Source organism: Rhinolophus ferrumequinum (genome assembly GCF_004115265.2).
Source record: "Rhinolophus ferrumequinum isolate MPI-CBG mRhiFer1 chromosome 15 unlocalized genomic scaffold, mRhiFer1_v1.p scaffold_54_arrow_ctg1_1, whole genome shotgun sequence".
In the NCBI taxonomy this organism is placed as follows: domain Eukaryota; kingdom Metazoa; phylum Chordata; class Mammalia; order Chiroptera; family Rhinolophidae; genus Rhinolophus; species Rhinolophus ferrumequinum.
Window position 1 is genome coordinate 17,346,356 of NW_022680357.1, and position 19,350 is coordinate 17,365,705.

The 19,350-nt window shown below is 53.6% G+C and overlaps 1 protein-coding gene across 2 annotated transcripts in view; it reads left to right on the forward strand.

Annotated features, from left to right (window-relative positions):
• Window positions 1–5,284: 5,284 nt before the first annotated feature.
• The window catches only part of SCNN1B (sodium channel epithelial 1 subunit beta), a 46,522-nt gene continuing 32,456 nt past the window's right edge, over window positions 5,285–19,350 (forward strand). Inside the window, exon 1 of one of the 2 annotated variants that reach the window (XM_033102060.1) lies at window positions 5,285–5,424. The gene's annotated coding sequence lies outside the window, so the exon portion shown is untranslated. The remainder of the gene's footprint in view (window positions 5,425–19,350) is intronic. The other variant, XM_033102059.1, reaches the window with a different exon arrangement.

Below are 19,350 nucleotides of genomic sequence, written 5' to 3' on the forward strand. Positions count from 1 at the left end.
CCCACTCCCTTTTAGGCCGCTGAGCCTATTTAAACTTCAGCCTCCACCCCGTCTCCTTGAGCCAGCATTCCTTTTTCTCCATAGCAGTTACTACCACCCAAAAGAGTCTTTGTTTACCGTCTGCCTTCCCTCGCTAGAATGGAAGAATGTTAGAATGTCTGAAACTCTCCAGGCCATACCCTGACCTTCCTCAGGGTTCCCGGATGGGACCGAAAACATCCATCGCCAAGTCGCGAAGTTTTTTTCCCCCGGATCTTCTTCCCTGGGTCAAAGCCCCGGAGCTGATTAAATTTTTCGTCCAGGCCAGGAGGGAGATAAAAATGGAAAGGTATGTGTTCCGGGTAACCAGGTGAGCCCTGAGCGCCAGCCTGGCTGTGCCCTCTGTGATCTGGGCTCTGTGGTTGCATTTCTGGGAAGGAAGGAAAAACTGCCAGGGCGGGCAGTGGCCCGAGGCTTTTGTGGCCGACTGGCCAGGTGCAGGGGAAGGCCGAGCAGAGATGGCCCAACATACCTGGGACAGAGACCCCTCGCTCAAATGCCTGCTAGGCAGAAACAAGCAGGCTGGCTGGGTGTGGCCTGGGGAACTAGGGGACCCAAGCCCCACAGAAATGGAAGTCCCCTGTCGCCAGACCTCCTGACTGCTTATTTTCCAGAGGATCAGGAAGTTGATTTTTAGGTGTTACTTCCTCATTTTTAAACACTGGTTTAAAAATTTTTTAAAAAAAAACCACATGATAGGACAAAAATACGTCTGAAAAGTGGGTCTCCCCCACGTCCCCCTACACCCCACTCCTAGAGGACCGCTTTACACCTCTGCAGTTTAGCAAAAGCATTGAAGAACATGGACTGGTTCTAAAAAGACCTGGCTTTGTTGCAGTTTGAGCAACATCCTCTGTCTCCTTATCTGCGAAATGGGAACACGAAAAGAACCCACCTCATCAGATCGTTTGGGAGGTAGTATTAATTGGCACATAGTATTAATTGTAGTAACAAGGCGAGAAGCAAAGGGTCCGGGGGATATGGGGAGAGAAAGAGGAATAACAGAAAAGACACAGTGGTGTCAACCGGTGTGTTGAGATCAGAGGCAAGGGGGGCGTCTAAGCCGGGGGTGGGGGCGTTTCCACATTGGAAATCGTGGCACAAAGAAAGACACATCATTTATACACAGCTACTCACACCAACACAGTCCCGGAGGAGATGCACCCCAATAAGGGCAGACAGACAGGAACTGCCCGGGTAAACTGCGTGAACCAGAAGAAAATCGTCCAAAATAACATGCGCTGGGTGGAACCATAGGAAATTGCCATTTTTGCAGGTCTGTGATAATCTAATATCAACAATCACATACACAGCTGCAGATACCAGGGCAGCGGTTTTCAAAGCCTGGTCCGCAGACTCCTGGGAGGAGGGGACAGTGTGTTTCCCAGACCCCCTCAAGAAGAACATGAGGTCAAAATTATTTTCCTAAAAATACCACGGTGTCATTTGGCTTCTCTGACATATAGACATTTGCACTCACAAGAGCAATGGCTGACAAAAGCAGTGGTGGGTACAGTCCCAAGAGGCTGATTTCCTTCCTGAGTCCAACTCAACAACATAACACAACAGACCGAATACAGAAGCAGCGACGACAAGCCACCTATCCATCTTTTATGAAGCCAGACATTGAAGAGATTTGCAAAACTGCTGACCACCACCATCCTTCCCATTAATGTTTGTTTGTTTTGGAAAATGTTTTCCAGAAAGGCGCTTTATTTATGTTACCACGTGATGGGTTTATTATTGTCATAGTTTAAATTTTGAAAGCACAGTGGTACCTCGGTTGTCGAACACAATCCGTTCTGGAAGACCGTGGAGTTCTGAAATGTTGGAAAACAGCCGACAGCTGGGTCTCTGGATCTTGCATCAGCAGAAGCCGCGTGACGTGTTGGGCTTCCGAGGCGTGTTGGAAAACCGAAGCATTTACTTCTGGGTTTATGGCGTTCGTAAACCAAAATGTTCGTTGATGGAGACGTTCAAAAACCGAGGTACTACTGTATCTAATATTTGAAATTTCTAATATGGTAAAGCATCAATAGATGTTAACCCATATAAACAAAAACTCTCTGGGGTTTTCAATAATTTTTAAAAGGGCCAAGGATTCCCAAGACCACAAACTTGGACAACTGCTCTATCAGGACAGCCTACAGAGAAACATACCTGAAATGAAGGGAAACCCATCAGAACCATAAGAAAACATATAAAACTGTGGCGGCAGCACTGAGTTTCGACCACAGTATTTTTTAGAGAGATCAATTTTTTAAGTACAGAAAAGTACAAAAACTAATGAGACAATCATGCAGGGCCTCACCACCCGTAACTAAATGTTAACATTTTGTAATGTTTGCTGTTCATCTTTTTAATTAATTAATTAGATAATTAATTAAACCATCCGGTTAAAGTTAGAAGCCCTTTGGTTCCTATCCCATTTCTGGACTCCCCAGGTCATCACTCTTGTGAATTCCACCAGTTTCCTTCCAGTATATACGGTTATACATTTTTTACAGTATATATGGAATTGTTTCACATGCTTAAAAAAAAATTTACTCGAAAGAATTCACCTTGTACAAACTAACCAGCTGCAGTTAAGTGCACAGGCTCTGGCTTAAGACTGCCTTGGGTTCAAATCCTGATTCTGACGCTTCCTAGTTATGTGACTTTAGGCAAGTTACTCAACGTCTCTGTGGCGGTTTCCTCATCTACAAAACAGAAATGATATCGGTTCCCAGCCCGTAAGGTTGTTGCGAGTTTTAATGTAAGTAAAACTTACATTAAGTTTTCCTAGGACAGCGTCTGGCACAGAACAAGCACCGTCAAAGCGTCTGCTCTCATTTTTATCCTAAGTCTCTTTTCTCACTCCGATTTTGAAGTCTACAAACATCTATATACAGAGCTGGAACGTGCGTTTGTTCAGTGCCGTATAGTATTTCGTCAAACAACTGTCACTCAGGGTGTCATGAGGGGTCTCAGCTCCCGCTCCCCGCACAAGAACGCAGGACATGGTGAGGCCAAAAAGGAACACCCACGGAGCCACGGATAGGGGAGTCGTACCACTATATTCTCGCTGGCGGCCGGGAGAGACACACGCAGTAGGATCCACACATCTGCAGTCCGCCATTTGCTTCTCTGCCTGCCGACCCACCAACCAATCAACGCAGTCCTGGCAGTTACATCAGTAGCCAATTGGCTAACCGGTTACAGCTGATGGCCAACCAATCACAGTTGATGGTCATTCACTACCCCAGCCAGCACCTCCCCACTGGAGGCTGAGAGCCTGGAAACTGCTCTTTGGGACTCTGTCCCCACACCCCACCCCTCCAGGGTCTCGCCTCACAATCTATGTGACAAACGTCTTCCATGAGGGGCCCTGTGCCGTATACCTACGGGCGGAAAGAAATAGCAGTCTTAGGAACCAACAATGGCAAATCCCTTCCATCTGGGAGGACACACGCTATGGATATTTGCAGTTACCACTCAGGAGGACCTTTACATTTGGGAGAAATAGAGCATGGACCTTGATGGCTCTGAACAAGATCCTGAAATGAAGAATGTTCTTCTGTCTGTGTCGGCAGAGAAGTGGACGGCGGGTTGCGCATTGTGGCTCCCGCTTCCTGTGTCTCCAGCCCAGCTGCCAGCGAGACTATAGTGGTCTGACTCCCCTACCTATGGCTCCGTGGGTGTTCCTTTTTGGCCTCACCATGTCCTGTGTTCTTATGTGGGGAGCAGGAGCTGAGACCCCGCAGGCCACCCTGCATGACACAACCATTTCACATTTATTATTTCTCTACTACAAATAATGACAATGATAAACTTCTTTCTCCCTGCAGAGGTTCATACATTTGTAGTGTCCAAAACACTGGCTAATTTTCTCTATCAGGGCTCAGCTTCCCACAGGCTCGGTGTCTGTGGCAGACGGAATGACACCTTCCCTCCAAAACAAATGTCTATGTCCTCATTCCCAGAACCTGTGAATATGTTAAATTATGTGACAAAGGGGAATTAAGATTGCAGATAGAACTAAGGTTGGTGACCAGGGGACCTAGAAAATGCAGAGATTACCTGGGTTGTCTGGGTAGGTCAAGTGCAAGCACGGGGGCTTTATACTCGGATGGGGAAGAGGGAGGCAGAAGAGAACCACAGAGAGGGCATGTGACAGAGGCCTGGCTGGACACTGCTCACGTCTAAGACAGCAGAAGGGGCCACCAGCCAAGGCTTGCAGGCAGAATCTAGAAGCTGAGAAAGGCAAGGGCGCAGCTCTCGCTTAGAGCCTCCAGAAGGAGCACATTCTTTCCTACCACCCCCTGGTTGGAGTGGTGTCAGAACTCTGACCTCCAGAACCGTAGGTAATAAAGGTGTGTGGCTGGGTAATAAAGGTGTGTGTCCAGCCAGTATACGTGTGGTCATTTGTTACAGCAGTAAGAGAAAAGGAAGGCTGCCTGGGGGGCTAGCTGTGGGGGGTGGTGGTGAAGACCCATGTTACGGATACCGGCAAAAACTGGCTGAAATGATAGTCCTTGCAACCTTGTCCTGAGGGAAGGGGAGATGGAAGGAAGGGAGGCCCGAGGAGGGGGAGGCCTGGCTGTGAGCTGAGACCTTGAGGGGAAGCCTGTGGGGTGGGATCCCTGTAGGAAAGCAGAGGCCAAACCTCAGGGAGGCTGTTTGGATTCCTCATGCGGGGGTGGTGCCTTCAGGGGGTGGCAGGGACCTGGGAGTGACCTTGGAGGGCTGGCAGAGGCAGAGGGAAGAAGGGCCTGGGGAAAGCAGAGGTGAGCCGGCTCAGAGGTGCGGTGAGGCTCAGGAACGTTTCTGGGGAAGTCCGCGGCAGGAGCCTGTTCTCTGCAAATTCCCTGAAGTCCTCACCTGGCCGCAGTCTGTGCCTGGGGGGTGGGGGTGGGGTGACGGGCGCGCAGCGGCACAGGCGTTCGTTCAGGAACACTGCAGGGTTGGATGGAGCGTTGCGTGCGGCATGCGATGTCCTGCAGGGGTTTGCGGGGACAGTGCTCTGTCTGTGTCCAAGGGCGGTCTGTGTCCATCACTGTGGCACGTGTGGGGGTCCGGAGGTGCGGAGGGAGAAGGGGAGTACCGGTGTGGCTGGGTGTTGGGTGTGCGTGGATGTGGCATGTGAGTCAGTGTAAGGGACCGGAACTTGGTGGGGGCGAGGGTGAGAACCAGGGGCGGAGGGAGGCGGCAGTGGAGCTGGGCCGGTGAGCGTAGCTGGGACTTGAGCGCCACCAAGCTCCGCCCGTGGGCGCTTCCTGGCTTCCCCGCCCCTGCGCCGGCTCCTTCCAGGTTCCTGTCGCCGCGCGCTCCCAGCCCGAAGCCACAGCCACTCCACTGCCGCCAGCGGGGCGCATCCCGGCCACCGAGAGCCTCCGCGGGAAGCAGGTATGACAGCGACCGCGGGCGAGCGCAGGGGTGGCCCTGTCCGGGCGCCTGCTCCTGCGCGCCCGAGGCTCGTGCCCTCCGCTGTCCGGACCTCAGTTTCCCACTGGGGGCGGGAGGCGCTTGGGGACTGCGCGGACCCGGCCTCGGGGGCGCAGGGGAAGGACTGCGGGGTGAGGGTCCCGGGAGTTTGGGGCGAGGGACTCGGAGAGTCCCAGGAGCGTCTGGGGAGTCAGAGAGGACGTTGGGGCGCGCTGAGCTGTCGCTCGGCGGGATGACAGCGGGACACTGGGAGCGCCGACGTCCTGCAGGCGCCGGAAGCACAGCGCTTTGCTGGAATGAACTGACCTCGCCCAGCCAGCATCCCTGTGTGCGGCCTTCTTGCTGTCCCCGCTGCACCCAGGGCAGCGCTGAGGGTCAGAGTGGGGAGGAGCGGCGCTGGGTCCCAGTGACAAGTGGCTGAGCCCAGGTTTGAACCCAGGGAGTCTGACCCCAGAGCCTACCTGTCAGCTGCCTCTGGGAGAACTTGGGTGTATTTGCTTAGCGCCCCCCTTGGGGGTGCTGGGGAGAAGGCCAGATGGAACCCCCAGAGGGGGGGTGTCCAGAGAATGTCTTGTTGCTTGGAAGTGCTGGGGCAGGGGGAAGCACAGTGCTGGGGCAGGGGGAACAGAGAGGGCTCGGCCTGGAGTCCGCACGGAGAGGGACCTTCCCCCTCTAGCGTGGAAGGGGAAACTGAGGCACAGAGAAGTGTAGGAGGAAACAGCAGAGCTTCTCCCATCCATAGCAGCACAGCAGCCCCCCTCATCTGCACCAGGGAGCGTAGGTGGTCCACGTGAAGGCCCCCCAAGCGCAGGCGCCCGTGGCCCCAAAATGACATCCACAAGTGACCCACCACTCCTACCACCGACGATGTAATTCCATGAGGAACACACGGGTCCATTCTCCTTTGTCTATAACCTGCCAGCTCCTGCCCTCCTCGCCCCCCACAGGCAACCACCTTCATAATTGGGGGTGTTCCTTCTAGATCTTTCCGACCCCCGTGCCGTCCGATGCATGCACACCCACAGAAAGTAAGTGAGCTGCATCGTGCGGGCGGCTGTTTGACAGAAATGGTAAAATCCATCCATATCGTTCGGCAGCTTGGCTTCCCCTCCCCCCAGTTACCATTTCCTTGAGAGTTATTCATGCTGTTGCGTGTACTCCTACATCCAGCTTACTTATTTTAACTGTTGCATAGTTTTCCACCCTTAGGTCATAAAAACTGGGAGACTGGTTTTTATTTCAGCCTTTTGGGTAAACGGACATCTCTGGGTTAAGAGTTCTTTGTTCTAAACTGCAGGGAATCTGAATTTGGGGGACAAGTTCCCCTCTTCTCCACTGCACACGCCTGTGTATGCACACGTGCATACGCACATGCAGACACATGCACACGCAAAAGGCAGACACACGTGCACTGCACACACGTACACATGTGTACGGCGCCTGCACACACACCTATATTCACACATGTGCACTACACAGGTGTACGTTCGCACACCTCTCTCCTGTCTGTCCATGGCCAAGGTCAAACACTACCCCGCCACCGGGGTTCCTGCTGAGCCCAAAGGTGTGACACTGAGCCAGGCCACAAGCTCTGCCTGCCCAGGTCCCCGTGGCAGAGTTCCCAAAAGGGACCGCGTCCAGGGCTTCTCTCCAGACGCTCCCCACGTTGCCCCCACTCTCCCACAGGAGACAGAGGAGTTAGGAAGCATGGCTGACCCCTCGGAGGGTCCAGGTCCTCGTGGGGTATCACACGTGTGCCGGTGTGACAGTGTGAGCGTGCCCTTGCCCTGGAATGTGTGCCAGGACCATCCAAGGTTTGCCGAATGCCCGACACAGCCGGCGCGGGGAAGCTAGAGTCAGAGCGGCTTCCACGCCAGCGCAGCTCCGCCCACCACTTCCTAGCCGGGCAATCCCCTTCCCCAGGTGAGGCATAGTTTTCACAGCAGTAACGCGGGGATGGTGAGAACAACAACCTCCCCAAACTGCTGGGTGGGTCAGCGGGGTGATGAAACAAAGCACTGAGAGTGCTGTCAGCTCTAGGGAAGCAGGAAGTCTTGTCCCGGACCAGATCGGGCAGACCCGGAGGTGACCCCCCGGGGTGGGGGTGACACTCAGAGCCACCATGGGACCTCGCCACACCCCATGAGCAGGCAGAGTCCTGCGTGCTGAGTGGGGCTGAGGATGAGGTCTCTGCTGTTGAGAGCCACGCCCGGCTCGCCACAGGGTCCCGCAGTATCACTGCACCTACAAAGGGCCTACTGTGTGCCCAGCCCTGAGCTAAGCTGCAGAAACGCAGTCAGCCGAGGTCCCACGTGGGAGATATCGGAGACAGCAGAACTCACAAAGGAGACCTGTGGGCAGCTTTTACGGGGCCCAAGCCCCTTTAAAAATTGCAGCTCACTCCCAAGATTTGAAAAAGTAGGAGATGTCACCCCACACTCCGTATTTCTGCATCCTCTTGAGAGAAGAGGAGGAAAGCTGACAAGTCGGGGCCCAATAGGTGGCTTTCCCGTAGGTGGGGCAGGCACCCTCCAGGGTGCCCCAGCGCCACCTGGCCCACCCTCATTTATAAAGAGCAGCAGAGTGTGGAAGTGAACGTGCAGACCCCCCTGCCAGCCTCTCCATCCTGGTTCTGTCACGCATGAGTTGTGTCATCTAAGGCTAGTTAGCATTTTGTGACTCAATTTCCTCACGTGGGAAACAGGGGTAATACGTAGCATGTCTCAAAGGGTAGTTTCAGGCATTAAATGAGTCAGCACCCTAAACTTCTGTGGGCATGGTCGACACGCGTGAGGGAGGATGGAAAAGGAACGCTGAGCTCCTTCAGCTAAGAGGCTGCAACCCTAAATATTTGTTCTGCCCAAGGACGGGAAGAGGACGACATTTCAAAGAAAGATACAAGGAGGAGGGGACTTCTGAGGTGGGTTTTGAAGGTTCAATAGGAGTTTCTCGGAGCATACTGTGAGAAAGGCATTGCCACACAGAGGAAACAGCCTTTCCAAAGGGCTGGAGGCATGGCCGAGGGAGGCAGGTGGAGGAGGTGACAGGCAGTCAGTCCTACGTGGCTTTGAGGTAAGGCATCTCCAAGCACAGGGAGAGGCAGGCAGATGAGTCTGGGGAGGCAGGAAGGGACCTTGAGATCCTGAGGGGGCTCGTGGCAGGAAAGGAGACAAGTGCTCGCTGTGCCCCTACGTGAGCAGTGCTCCTATAATCACCACCCATCGTGCTTGTCATGCTCCCTGGGGATCAGGTTTTGTGATCCCCACTTGCTCATGAGTTGCTCATGAGGTTCAGGGAAGGTCAGTCACTGGCTCAGGAGCTTGCACAGGGGGTCCGTGGCAGAGCGGAGGGCAGAGACCGAAGCTGGAGGGGACGTCCTGAAACAGAGACACATCCCCTCAGCTTGGGAGGCTGGACAGACAGGAAGGTGCTGAGGGGCCCGGTGGCCCCCCCCCCAGGGCCTTCCTTCTTTAGAACTTGCTCTGCTTCCTAGCCGTCCAGCTCCAGTCTGCCCACCTTGAGGGCCTGGGGCAAAGTTTCATTTGCAGAGGATGCCCCAGGCAGCTGAGGACTCCTTCCTGGCCCCAGAAAAAACCTGTTATTAGAGGTTCTCTGAGCCTGGAAGGCTCTCTGTGCAGTCTCTTCTCCCTTGGTCCCCAGGGCAACGTGTGTCCAGGCAAGTCCTGAGTGGTGCTGAGTGGGGACGAGTGAGACGGTGCAGGGAGGGCCATTAAAGAGGTCCCAGGTCAAGTAATAAGGAGGTAAGTCCAGGGTGGAGACAGTCACATCCGGCCAGGGGACCAAAGAGGCAGGCCCCCTCCGCAGGTCCCCTTCGCAACCCTGACCAGGAGAGAGGGGACCGTCAGCCTAATGGCTGCAAGCACAGGCTTGGCCTGGAAGATAAAGCTGCTAGGTCTGCCGACATCAGAACTAAGGTTTTCTGCGTGACCGAAACCCCAAACACCCATAAACCCAGGCGTGTCAAAGGAGTAAAAACAGTTGCCACTCTTACGACCCAGAGTTCATTTCGTGGATAAAGAGCTCTTGCAAATAAATCAGAGCCCAACTGCCCCATCCAAAAAAGAAAGAGTAAAGCATGCGATGTGGCAGTTGACACGAAAAGAAAGAAGTACACGCTGAATTCAAACAGATGGACAGATGCTCAGCCGTACTCCACACAAAAAAATGCACAAAACCACACGGAGTCCGTTTTGCACCTGCCAGATGGCTGGGTGACACTCAGCGTTGGTTGAGAAACCGGGACTCCTGCTTGTGGGGGCACAGACTGGGGTACCCTGGGGTGGGGGGGGAGTTGGAAAAACCATCCACGTTTAGGTAATGTCCCCATCTCACCTCTAGGGACATTACCCAGTGGATATCCGTGCATTGGCACATGTTAGAACAAAGACCGTCGGGGCGAATGTAAGAGAAAATGGTTAGAAACTAGTATTTAAACCACATCAGAAAGGAGCTCAGTACTGGATGTGTGGGAACAGCCACACAAAGGGCTGTGACGCAGCCAATGGAAAGAAAGCGTAGCCCTTCATGGATGGAGGTGACCCCACCTCCCAGATGCATTTATCCTAAAGGGAAAATGCAACGTGGGGGACAGAGTATCGTATGCTGTCATCTGTGTGTGTGTCCTGCAAAGGGACTCGGTAGGAAGACACGAGTGTGAATATACTTGTATACGTGCGTTAAAATCTGGGTGACACCCTGGAAGCTGGTGACAGTGGATGACTTTGGGGAGGGAAGGGAAGGCTCGCGGGTGAGGAGGCTGATTTTTCATTGCCTACTACCTGGTGCTCTTTGGATGCTGCGTCTCCCATACGTCTATTGTATTATAACATCGAGTCACACACGTCTGCTTTCTCCTTATTCAAAACACGCTTAACTTCAGAGACGAGGTGAATCCCCACTTTGACCACTACTCTAATTACCTGTTATGTTTTCAAACAAAAAAATGCATTTAAATTTTCTTAAAGCGGGGCCTTTGATCACAAAAGAAGAAATACAGTCCGGTCCCACTTACAGGAGGTACCTAGCAGAGACAAATTCAGAGAGAAAGGAAGTAGGAGAGAAGTGTTTCACGGGGACAGTGTTTCCTTTTGGAGATAGATGGTGGTGATGGCTGGACAGCACTGTGAATGTGCTAATGCCACTGAAATGGACACGGAAAATAGTGAAAATGGTGACTTTTATGTTGTATATTTTGCCACAATGAAAATCATCCCTTTTTTAGGGATGATTTAAAAAAAAAGAAGAAGAAATAGGGGCTTTGGTATCAGACTGCTCAGGGTCTCGTCCTTGGTTCCACCACTTGTCAGCTGTGTGTAGTTTGGTTCAAGCGTGTGTACTTTTATAGGCCTCGGTTTTCTCACCTGCACAATGGGGCTGTCAGAGTGCCAAGGATGAAGTGACTTTCTCCATGCAAAGCACTTGCTCTGAATCCCTGGGATTTCCATTGGAGGACCAAATATTTAGACCAGCAGATTTGCAGGGAAAGGGGGGGCAGGCGTCAAGGGAGTTTGCAAAAGCATCGTCTGTATTTGTCTGTCACTTTGTAGTATTTGCAAAACAAAAGAATGATGTGTTTCCGTAACATAAATTACAAAATGTAAAGCCAGACAAAATTTTCTTGGCCATGGGGAATACACAAAAGGTGCAGCAATTCTTAAGCTGGGCCCTGCTAACCTACAGGGTGATTTGAATCCTGGCTCTGCCACTTATGAGCTGTGTGACCTCAGGCAAGTTACTCAACCTCTCTGTGGCTTTTGTTGTCTCGTCTGGAGATGCTATTAATTCTCACCTGTTAGGGATATTAGGCGACTAACTGTGTCAATGGCCTTAGAAAGGTGCCCGGCACACAGTAAATCCTAAATCAATGTTTGTTAAATAAATGAACTTGAAACAAGCCTGAAAGCCTTACCGATTTTGGTTTTAAAAAAGGAATGTATTTTTCATGCTAAGGAAACAGTGTTTTAACCAAGACACGGCCATGGGGCCCCCGAGCTGAGCCAGGAGGAGTTCCCTGGGATGGGTTTGCTGGCAGGTGGCTTGGGGAGCCTGACGTACCGGTAAAGGGCCCAGCAGAAGGGGGGCAGTAAGAGACTGGGGCTCTGAGGGGTTCAGGAACTTGCCTAAGGGGACACACAGCGCTAACAACAGAGCCCGAAGTCAGCCCCCGCTCTCCCCTCCTCCCCTGTGCCTCTCTGATTGGCAGGGTCTCGAGGATTTGGAGGCTGGGGAAGTGGGGGCCAAGGGAAAACATGGTCCTTACCCTCCAAACCTCCAGGACAATCCAGGCCGCTTTGCTTCTTCCTGATGTGCCAGGGAGCTCACTCCTGAGCCGAGCCCTAGAAGCAGGGCTAAGATCCAGGAAGTCAAGGGTGTCCTCCTCCAAGAGCTGCACCCGAGCTGGCTCCATCCGGGGCCGTAAGCAGGGGCCGGGCTGCAACCTCTCCAAACACGCTCCCCTCAACCGGGCTGATTCCTGAAATTCCACACGCACATCTCTCACCTGTGTCTGTGTGTGGAGTTTGTTGATTTTCCCTGGTTGAAAGGCACCACCCCCCAACTGAGAAGGGATCACCTGAGTCCTTTCTCATTGATTTGCACCCAGGTGAAAAGAATTTGGATAGAGGCTTTGGCGAGTTTGGTCAGTGAGAAGCCGTGTTCTGGGTCAGAGGCTGTGAGTCCGAATTCAGGCAGCGTTTCCGGGCTGTTTTAGACATTGGGTGGGGAGGGGACGTCAAATGTATAGAAGTGTGGTCGGGGCTCCCCAACGAAGGGAGGGGACCATGGAGGAAGGGGAGCCCTGGGGAGACAAATTCGGAAGCATCACCGCCAAGGTTTAGGCGTTAAAATCCCTCCCCCACTCCATACTTGTCTTCATTGGACAGGAGTTTTGCATGACAATTAAGTGTTTGGGAGTCAGACAGCAGTTGGAGCTCAGCTCTGTGCGACTTTGTGCAAGAGACTGAACCTCTGAGCCCCGTGGGCTGCGGACAGTCATACCTCTGAGGTGTCAGCAAGCTCAGGGCGCAGCGGGGGGCCGCTGACTGCCTCCCACTCGCTGGCCTCACCCTTCTCCCTGCCCCGATTAACTCCAGAAATGCTGCATTGTTCTCGCCGGGCTTTGAGAAAGGGTGGGGGCGGGGCTGTGGGAGGAGAGGCCGGGCTGCACCGCACACACACCTTCCCCTATAGAATCCAGGGAAAGTTGAAAGGTGGGCATCAGGGCCTGGGTGTACCTGTACGGAGCGGTGGTAACGTGCTGCCTGTTGGAGCCGGAGCCTGTCTGACCCCCGACACCAGACGACTGACCATATCCTGGCCCTTTGAACACAGAAGGCAGAACCTGGACCGCCGGGGGATGCCCATTTTCCAGGATTGGGGATTATTTAGGGAGTGTTTCCTGAGTGCGGCCCCACTGCTTCACAGGAATTTAAACTCCTAGACAGCACGGTTTTGCTTCTGTTCTGTTCACTGTTTCACTGTGCCGCCCCAGCTCCCAGGAACGCTCAGTGACTGTGGAATGAAGGAAGGACGGATGGGTGCCAACAATGGGCTAGGTGCTGGAGACACTGTGGTGAGCAAGCCACGTCTGTGGGTCCCCAGGAGACCTGCGGCCCTACCCTGCGGGGTCCTCGCCACCCGCATTCCGACGCTTGCACTCCCACGGGGCCACCCAAGGCAACCCTGCCTGAGAGGGGCTGGCTGTGGTCTTGTTGGATCCCAGGATCTAATTGGCTAAAAACCTGCCCTGAAGACCCCTCCCCGCCACACCTCATCCCTTCGAGGAGGTGTGGCCACTGCATGTTGTGTCGTTGGCTTACACACAGGTGACAAGGCCTCCGTTTCTCTCAACTCCTGATACAGTTCCTCAAGTAACTGCCGATGGGTCCCACGTGGATTTCTCCCCAACAGTAAAAATAACAATAATAGGCAGTGCTTTTGAAGTCTCCACTACCTGCCAGGCAAGTGTTCTTGCATGGAATTCTTCCTGCAATCACAAAGGGTAGGTACAAATATTCGCCCCGGGAGAAACTGAGCTCTCTCACGTGGTCTCCTTGTACCCTTCCAAGTGCGGGAAACAACTGGTGCCATTGTCTGCATTTTGCTGAGAGGTTAAGGAACTCGCCTCGGGTCATGCAGCACTAGCAAATGGGGGGGCTTCAAGCCCCAGCGTCTGATGCAGACCCCACTCTGCTCCCGGCTCCCAGGAACCACTGAGAGGTGAGTGAGAGGAATGGAAAGTTTTACGCCACGACGGGCTTTCCAAGGCCTTGGTTCACCTGCAGCCAAGTATGAGGTTTGAGCCGTTCACTCCCCCAGGAACTGCCCTGACTCTCTGCGTGGGCGAAGATCCCAATCTCTCCCAGCAGAGAGGCCAGGCCAGCGCCCAGCTCACCTCGCTTGTGGCTGTGGGCAGCAGCCCCTCACCTTCCTGACCACCAGATTTTCAGCTTCCACATCTCCCTGAAGGCCTGGGATGTGGCCATCCCCACAGCCTGGGCCCAAGGCTCAGAACAGCCACGCTCGACTTTAGAGGTTGGCAGGAAACGGAGACTTCACAGGAAACCGGAGGATCCCAGGGAGAAAAATGTCACCCTTTTTCCCTTTCTTGTTTCTGATTCATGCCTTTCACGTAGTGTTTGAGGAAGGTGTTTATTTAACAAACTCAATGCGGTGGAATCCACTCTGGAGGTCTAGGGCACAGGGAGCCCAGCTGAGCCAGCACTTACGGAGTGCTTGCTGTAGAACAGGCACGGGGAGTGATATTTTGCCTGACTAATCTCATTTAATCTGCACAATAAGCCTATCAAGTAGGCACATGGTCAGCGTCACCCCCACCATCCCCACCATCCCCACCACCACCAGCCCCAATGTCATGGACACCCACATAACTTCCCAGACCCAAAGCCCAACCTGCAGATAGGAAAACAGATCCAGAGGACATGACATATCCATCCCCTAGAAAGACCCGTCAGAGTTTGGGCTCTAAAGTCTGAAAGACCCAAATTAGATTCCTAGCTCTGACTCTTTCTAGCTGTGTGACTCCAGGCGAGTGACCTACCCTCTCTGAACCTCGGAGTCCTCGCCTTTGAAATGGGGCCGATCAAAGTTTCTGCCTCATAGGGTTGTGATGAGGGTCACGTGAGCCAATGCAGGTAAAGTGCTGGCACGGGGCCTGGTCAAATCATAAAAGCAAAACAAACACAGGCGAACACTCTGGCAGAGGGAAGCAGCAGTTGAGGGGAGAGCGTGGGCATGGGATTGGGAGTTCCCAGCAGCCCTGAATGTGGAGGGACAGGTGGTGCCCAGGCAGCGTGAGAACAGCACAAAGGGCCAGTGCAGGGCACTTGGGGGCAGGACTGGAGAGCACACTCAAGGGCCCTCCTCGCTCCCTAAGAAGTCAAGGTGTGGAGGGCTGACAAGGGGGCTCCCCCCGACAGCAGAGCTGAGGGCTCAGGGCTGCAGCAGGATCCCTTCCTGAGCTGGATGGAGGAGATCCTAGCAAGAGCCAGCCTGTCCCTGCTCCTGACCCAAGAGGTTCCCCAAAGCTGCCCTCCGACCCCCACCATGCACAATGCCACTGTCTTCTGGACCCTTCTCCCTTTCCGATGACATGTTTCTGGACGGCGGTGATGGTGGGCACCCAAGGCCAGCCCTGTGGCAGGGAACCCTGAGCCTCTCACCTCCAGCCTCCAGGGCTGCCGTGAACATCTGCGTGGCTTGTACGCCCCACAACTCCAGGGGTGTCATTCAGAATACATTGTGGATGATGCCACAAGCGTTGTGCAGTGTGCGTCCTGCCCAGCCACACGGGGCCGCTCCATAAGCCTCCTTCTTCCCGGAGAGGGTGCAGAATCTATCTTGGGTGCCCCAGGCCTGGCTGCAGTCCAAGGCAGAGAAGACTGACCTGCGTCTTGGTGCCAGTCAAGATGGAGGGAGCCTTGCTGCCCAATGCGTGTCCTGGAGAAGGTTGTGCCTGAGCGTTGGTGATGGTGACACAGATTTTAATTAATCCATTAACAAAGATGATTGAGAGGCAATACAGCAAAGTGGTTGTAAGAGGGGGCCCTCAGTCAGACAGGCATGGGTTCAGTTCTGCTCTACTGCTCTCACTGTGTGACTTTGGGCAAATCGCCTGACCTCTCTGTGCCTCCATTTCCTCACCTGAAAAATGGGTATATCATAATGCACATGGGTATATACTCGTCCTCCCTCTCTGGAAGTTACCGTGAGAAGGAAATCAAATGATTCAGGTTAAGCTCTAAGCAGTGTCCGCTGCGTGAGGGGTCACTACACATTAAGGGTCAATGATACTACCAGCTGGAGAGGTGGGGCTAGCACTCTCCCATCGGAAGGCAGCTCCCTGAAATCCTGCCAGGGCGGCGAAGGATTTGGGGCCTAAGCTAGTCTTTGGCTCAGAGCCAGATCAAGCCAATACTTGATCGCACCTTGTCAACATAACCTTTTTATAATCAAGTGCTACTAAAGTTTCGGAGATTGTGTAGGGGCGATTGTGCGAGTAAATGTCGGGAAGGAAGAGGCCTGCAGCGCCAACCTCCATGCCGTCAATTCATCCGTCTAGCCCGAGGGTCAGCCACCGACAGCCCCAAGGCCAAGTTCTGTCCTCTCCTGTGTTTGTGCAGCCTGTAAACTGAGAAGGCGTTTTCTCGCGCTTAGAAAAAAACCCAAGAGACACACAATCTCCCAGGACACGTGCCAATTTCAGGAAGCTCAAAATTCAGTGTTCACACATAAAGTGTTACTGGAACACAGCCACGTCTGATCTTTGAATACGACCTATGGCTGCTTTTGCACGGCGGTGGCAGCGTGGCATAGCTGTGACAGAGACCGTACGACCTGCAAAGCCTAAACCAGTACTGTGTGGCCTTTCACTGAGTAATCTGCTGACCCCTGCTCTGGCATGTAGTCCCTAGACCCTGCTATATTCTGCAATAACCTTTTTAAGAGCTTGGTGCTCGGGCCATACCTTAGACCAGGTCAATCAGACTGTGATGAGGGGGAGCCAGGTGTCAGTATTTTAAACATCAGCAGGTAAGTCCGTCACGCTGCTGAGTTTGGGAACCTCTGTCCCAGCCCCTCTTGAGTCCCTACTGGGTGCCTCCTGCCACGCCTGGGAGGGCTGTCCCAAGCTCAGAAAGCTTTTCCAGAATGCAGGCACCTTTCCTGCCCCAGGGCCTGTGGGCAGGGTTGCAGGCTGGCCCCCGCAGCCTTCTCATTATGCGTGACCCACACAATAATTTTTCAACCAGGAAATTTCACATGGCAGAGTCTCTTTTAAAAACTGGAAGATCTGACCATCCTGAGCCCACGTTGCTCCAAGTGGCAGTAAGCAGCTGGCTCCTACCTGGCTTCATTCTCCTGACAGCACGTGTGTGTGAGATGCCTGGCCCGTTGGTAAGGGAAGTCGAGGCACATGCTCAAGTCCCCGGGGTGTCTCCATAGGTGCAGGTTCCAGTCAGTAAGTCAAGTGGGACCCCGATGTGGTGTCTCCAACAAGCTGCTAGATGCTGATTTGCTGGGCCCGGTACTTGGAGTCGTAGGCTTTGGCTCTCAAACTTCAGCATGGCCCCGAATCTCCTGGGGGGCTGTGGAAACCCCCAGTTCCTGATTCGGGAGGCCTGGGGTGGGGGCTGAGGACTTGCCTTTCTGACAAGTTCCCAGGGGTGCTGATGCTGCTGGTGGGGGGTCAGACTCTGAGAAACGCTGCCCTGGGCTCTGCACGGTCTGCTTGGCCCTGGGGTTGGGGGGGGCGTTGCCCTGAGATCCCCCGGACACCCTGCCGTCACCAAGGGCGGGGCTTCCCTGGCTTCTTCAGTCAACTGTCTCTTTGACCAAGTGGTTTCCTCACGGTCAGGCCCACAGTGGAAAGACATAATTGGAGATGGCAGACTTTTCTGTCTGTGGGGTGCAAACCTCTTCCCCCTTCTGAGGATTCTGAGCGGTGTGTCTCATAACAAAGGTGTCACGGTGGCTGTCACGGAGCGAGGTCCCTGCTCACACAGACTTGAGCCCCAGATGTGGGGTGTTGGGTGGGCTCAGGCCTTCAGGCCCTGGGTGGCGTTAGAGGCCACACCCCACAGATGGCTGTGGCGGCTACAGCCCCAGGAACATGGACCGGGCCCTCCTGCAGGTCTGGCTCAGCCCAGTGCCGTCCACCACAACTGCCCTGAACGAGAATGACCACTGGGTAAAGACCGGTTTCCCAAAGTCCTTGAACCTGAGAGGGCTGGCAGCCGGACCCGGATGGGTGAGCGGGAGTTGATCAGAGATGATGAATCCTGTACCTCTCTTCCTGGACCCTTGAGAGCAGGGACTGGCTGCCTCGTTGGCTCCAGACGCCAGAAGGCCCTGTCCACCGTCTGTCCCAAGCAGTCAGTCCCACGGGACAGGACGGCACGGGGCCTGGGGCCTGGTGTGGGCGGGCGTAGGGGAGGCCAGGGCAGCCCTGGCTCTCTGCTCGCCGGCTGCGTGACCTTGGGCCACTGGCTGCACCATGGAGGCAGTGATGACACAAGGATTGATGAGTAGGTCGAGTGCTGTGACAGATCCTGGCACTTGTCAGGTGCCCAGCAAACCGCGGCCGCTACTATCAGCATAACAATACATGTTATGATCATTTCGTTGTGCAAACTGTTCTGCCACGACCTTCTTCTCAGCCTCCGGCAGCCTGGCAGACCGAGCAGCTTGTTTCTGCACAAGAAAAGCACCTACCGTGTTTCCCCGAAAATAAGACCGGGTCTTATATTAATTTTTGCTCCAAAAGACACATTAGGGCTTATGTTCAGGGGATGTCCTCCTGAAAACTCATGCGAGGGCTTATCTTCCAGTTAGGTCTTATTTTTGGGGAAACATGGTATCTGCAGCACCTGTCTTCACTCTAAGAGTCAGCTCCTAGTGAAGTGCCTACTGTGTGCTCACCATGGGTAGGTCAGCGCCATCCAGGAGAAATAGAACAGAAGCTACCAGTCTCAGCTGTGTAAGCAACTTTACATTTTCTAAAAGCTATATTTAAAAAAGAAAAAAGTAAAAAAGAAACAGGTGAAATTCATTTTAATATTTTGTTGAACCCCTATATTCAAAATATTGTCACTTGAACATGTAATCAACATTAAAAATTATTAATGAGATTTTTTTTTTCGGGCAACACATCTTTTTTAAATTTTTAGTTGTGCTAAAAAACAAAACAAAACAAAATTTGCCATCTTTACCATTTCTAAGCAGTTCTGTGATGTTAAATAGCCACAGTCGTGTGCCTGTCACCACTGCCCACCTGTGGAACTCTTCTCATCTCGCAAAATATTGATACTTTACGTCTGTTTTTTATCCGATTTCTTCAAAACCTGGATTTTGCTTCCACTGAGAGCACTTCTCAGACCGCCAAGAGGTGTCCCCAAGGCTGAGTAGTTGTCACACATGCATAGCGGCTTCTGTGTTGGACAGAGAAAGGGGCAAAGCTGGGAATGAGGGGGGCTGGCGCACACCCGCGGGGAGCTGAAGACTCTCGTGGAGGAAACAAAGGAGCAGATGAGATAGTCTCGATGGTGTCAGGTCCACGGTGGAAATAAGTAGGGCTGGGGGCCAGGGTGCTCTGGGGCCTTGGGGGGCACGGTGGGCCTCTGCAAGGTGGCGTTGGAGCTGAGGCCTCAGAGAAGTGGCCAGCTCCGTGAGCTAGGGTGATGGTCCTCAAGGCTGCTCGTGGGAAGTTGAAAATCCAGATACAGATGCCAGACCCGCCTCGACCTGTGGAGTCAGAGGGGCTGCGGGGAGGGCCCTGGCATGTGTGTGTGCGCCTGTGTGTGTGTGTGTGTGTGTGCGTGTGTGTATGGAGAGCTCGCCGAGTGACCCTGA